The sequence below is a fragment of the Solanum pennellii genome, chromosome 6, assembly GCF_001406875.1.
Source record: "Solanum pennellii chromosome 6, SPENNV200".
Taxonomy (NCBI): Eukaryota; Viridiplantae; Streptophyta; class Magnoliopsida; order Solanales; family Solanaceae; genus Solanum; species Solanum pennellii.
In genome coordinates, this window is record NC_028642.1 from 4,312,359 (window position 1) to 4,317,445 (window position 5,087).

Below are 5,087 nucleotides of genomic sequence, written 5' to 3' on the forward strand. Positions count from 1 at the left end.
TATATGATAGAGGACTAATCGTGGTAAAAAAAAGAAGGATTGACAATAACGAGAGCTACAAAGACAAGGGTGCTCTCACTGAATTTTTTTAAAGTTTGATTATTTTTTAATATTGAAATTTGACAGATATAGTGGAAAAGAGGTCTAGATTATTATTTGGGAGGGGCCAGATATTATCTTTAGGATAATGTTGCTTTATAACTATACTATTATAACACAGTTGTGTTAACCACAAAAAACAAGGTAAAGTTTGATGATGTGGATCAACGAAGAAGCTCATCCCAATAAGTCCAATTGATAGCATTAATACTCAAATATTCCTTGCCAAGCATGAGTATTGAGAATAGAAATTGCAAATGGAAGGTGGAAAAAGAATAGAGTGAGTAATGGAAACACTTGACTCATCCATATGATCATAACAGAGTAAGTTAGGGAAACATATGTACTCATCAGTATTATCGATCTATTCAAAACTAAAATGGTGTCACAACCGAAAATAAATCCACACAATGCAATCCAAACCAAAAATACTAATGATAAGTAAAATAACCTAAAGCATGACTACACAGTAGAAAAATAGACAAGGAGTAGGGCCCATAGAATAGATATGTACATAGCGATGCAAAATATATTGAAAGGGCCCAAAAGTGATAAAGAGAGATGAAACTGTACATAAGAACCAAACTGGGTATTATTCTCTTACTATACTCTAAGATGCTTATGACTTTGTCAAGTCGTGTGATCATTGTCAAAGAGAAGGAGGCATTTCAAGAAAGTAAGAACTCTCATTGATTCCTATTCCGGTGATTGAATTGTTTGATGTTCGGGGCCTTGACTTCATGGTTCTATTTGTGATATCAAATGGGATGAAGTACACACTTGTAGTGGTTAACTATGTATCTAAATGGGTGGAAGTTGTTGCACCTTAAAACAATGAAGGAAAGAGTGTTACCCTGAAAATAGAATATATTCTCCAAATTTGGTACACCAAGGGTAATTATCAGGGATGGAGGTTCTCATATTGTAATAAATTATTCAAGGTGTTGATTCAAAATTATGGTGTTCGTCACAACATAGCAACTTTGTTATCGTCAACAACCTATTGGGCAAGTCGAAGTGTCAAATAGATAAATTAAGAAAATCCTTAGACTGTGAATGCGAACAAAATTCATTGGTCAAGAAAGATTTATGGTGCTCTATGAGCTTATAGCACTACATTCAAGACTCTCATAAGTATGTCTCTGTACCAACTTGTGATTGAGAAGTCTTGTCGCTTGCCTATAGAGTTAGAGAATAAAGAGATGTGGGCACTCAAAAAGTTGAATCCAGATTGGGATGCCGCATCAAGTCAAATATTGAATGGGTTGAATGAGCGTGATGAGATTCTCGTATAGCATATGAAAGTCAAAACTTGTATAAGGAAACGAGGAAGAAGTACCATGATCAAAAGATCAAAAACCGTGGATTTTTTCTTGGTGATTTGGTGCTTCTATTCAATTCAAGATTGCGCTTGTTTCCTCGCAAGCTCAAGTCTAACTGGACGGAGCTATTCAGAATTTATAAATGTTCTCACATGGAGCGGTTGAACCCTAGAATAATTGAGGAATAAACAAGTAAAAGGTAAATAGTCAACGAATCAAAATCTACTTAGGTAAACCAAAGGAGGTAAAAGAGGTAATAGAAAGGCCCATCTAACCATAGATTTCCAAAATAATATTTGGAGAAAATTTGACAAATAGTGTTTGTCCATACAATTTGTTATTACTTGACAAATATTTTTTTCCAAATATCCTAAATTCCCAAATACTACTTTTTCTAGTATTTGGGTCAAATCTCATTATCTAGGATCTTTCAAAAATTAAAAAATTACACCAAATTTTATATTTTACAAAAACACCCTCTACTGTAGTTGTTTGCGTTGTATTACATAAATTTTTTATGTGAACAATAAGGTAGTAATGAGATATTCAGTGAATATGAAAGTGATGATATGCTTGTTGATGAAACTGATGAGCAATCGGCTCTGGTTAACAAAGTACGTGCTTTGTCTACTTCAAGATGTATGGAATGATGATTGTTTCACTCACTCTAAACTACCACGTTACTCTAGTGTCATGGGCACTACCTGTTATTATTGCAATAAAGATCCAATTTATTTGTAATACAAACTTATGGTTAGTTTTGATAGTTTTTAAAACTTATGAATATAAGTCATAGTTTTTTTTTAAAAAGTGAAATATATTTCCCAAATACTATGGCCAAACACATGGTCAAATTTCACCCAAATTTTCACTCAAATAATATTTGCCAAGAATATTTAAAAATACATGGTCAAACGCTAGCGAAGAATATGATCTTGATAAAGTCTGAGTATTCAAGGAATCCGAGTCGTGACGTGACATCAAGTCAAGAACTACTTGGGAGGCAACCTAAGATGTAATCAACTACTTTATCAGTATTTTAGTGATTTTTATGTCAAAAAGTTTTCTAGTGATTTTTATGTTTTTAAGTTCAATTTTTGGTTAAATTATGTTACCCTAGGGGTTGTATCCAAAAAGAGTCAAGAAAATGTAAAAGAAAGTCCTAATATTTGCTTAATGTGCGGGAAAGAAAGAAAAAATTGGAAAATTTTAAAGTGTAGAAGGTCTACGGTTTGGACCTACGGTCGTAGGGTAACTTACAGACTGATCCGTAGAATCTTGGTGGAAGGTAAGTCTTTCAGGATTGGTTCTACAGTTTCCGTCTATGAGTCGACGTTCATTCAACGAACCAAAATAACATCCGTAGAATTTAATGTCCAAATACAACTGCAACTTTAAGTCTACGGATGCACAGTACGAAGCATACAAACTTTGACAGTCCGTAGTCTGCACTCATAGAACCAATTATGTTTTCTAAATTTTGCTAAGTTTTGAGAAGAACGATGTAAGCCGTCTACGGCTCGTTGGAATAACTATGATCGTAGACGGGGTTTTGTAGAACCTGTCTGTTTAATTTTATTGACCCGACTCGAGACATATTCTTAATAAAACTCCGTAAATTCAGAAATAATCCCCCATTTCCTCCATTCCAACTGTTACAAATTGTTGCACCCCTCCATTTTCTCACCCTTTCACATCCAAATCACATCCCTTATGATTCCTACTCTCATTATTCAATCCCTTCCTCCCATATTCTCCATTTCATTTTTTTTCTTCCATTTCTCACAAATTTCCATTCCTCCAAAAGCAAGTATCGAATTAGTTGTCTCATTTTAGGCATCTAGGGAATAAAGAGCTCCACCAAATTCTAGGATTGCTATTGAATTATTTTGTTAACGACTTTTTATTGATGTTTGAAAAAAGGGTTTGAAATATATCCGATCTTTAATCGAAATTGATGTAACAATCTAAAACTTTGGACAAGACTTATTATCCCCTGAACTATTTAATAGTGTATTTTAAAGATATATAAGTGACCACATGTACATCATAAATATTGAATCATTATAAATAGTAACTTGTACAGTGGACACTCATATACCTTCAAAATACACTATTAAATAGTGCAGAGTGTAATGGACCTGCCCAACATTTGGAATTGTTAAAGTAATTTCAGATATATCACAATAGTTGTCGTCAAATATCATGATATCTTGAATACTGTATTTCTTAAGATGTGTACGTGCCCACTTGGATATCATAAATATTGTATCATTATAAATAGTAACTGCCACGCTCCGAGTCTACACCCTAGACGTGGCCAACACCTAATGACCATTTCTGGCCTTGAGCATACCTTTGGCCTGACTTACTTAACTCACCGGAAGAGTTAACCTAAAATATGATCTCAAGAAATAACTTTAAAGAAAGTAATTAGCCAAAGTGGAAACCCGAGTCTTAGTAAAATACATGTGAAAGGAAAAACTAAGAAAACTAATGTAATATGTCTATGAAGCCTCTAATATAAAGATGGATGTCGGGACAGACCCCACAACATCCTAATGAACTAAACTAGAAAGTAATAAAATATGTCCGCCAGAATGCAAGGAGACTCACTACTGACTATGGAGCTCAAAATGGATCAACGAAGCGCTGCGTGCTGATCCTGGTTAACTGTGTCTGCGTCATAAGACGATGCAGGCCAACTAACATCAGTACATTACATGTACGACTATGTGAATTGGAATGCTAAACCATAACTTAAGCTTGATAAGAATAAGATGAACTTACATATCTCTGCTCAACTCAAGAATTACTCCACTCAAGATATACTCCACTCATAGTATGTATATAAAGCAATTTACAATACATGCGATATATATAAAACTTGTAACTCAAGAAAACAACTTATATAGTTAAAGAAATGCAATAACAAACTCAACTTTACTTATATATGAAAGTAATATAGTTTCTGTGGAAGTTTCTCTAACCGACAACCACCACTATGAGCCTAAGTGGTGATACAGCGTCTCGTCCACACTGCCAGAACTGTTCTATACTTTACCGTCGCATAGAAAATCCTCAACCTAGTGAATCCACTGGCTAAAATTACGTGATCATATAAAAAGTATGACTTGTTAATACCCATGATGGCTACGTGGTTTACATGGAGACTTGAGTTAATATGAACTCTCATCCCCATATCGTTGCTCAATACTACTCCCAAAACATAATGTAGCTCATTGCTTTTAAAATAATCTCTTTACTCTGGGTTGAGATAATTTGCTCAGCCCTTTTTAGCTTTAAAAAAGCCCTCTAGAAATCAATGTTCCCTTTTCTTGTTCAAAACTTTGTTGGGAAATCTTAGTTTTCTCTTAACTTAAATGTGAAAAATTTTATAAACTTTCTAGGGAATACTTAGTTCTCTTATATCTTTTGAAAATGAACTCAAATCTTTTGTCACATCCGGGGATCACCCCCTAGAAGCAACATGGCGTACTTGACATCTCGGAGGTCTTGTACAAGCCCATGGTTATCATTCATCGCATTGCCATAGTAATTTAGAGGAAAATTTATAACTTTTCATAGCACATCATATGATAGAAACTTTACTTCTTATTTATATATATATATATATATATATATATATATATATATATTCACTTT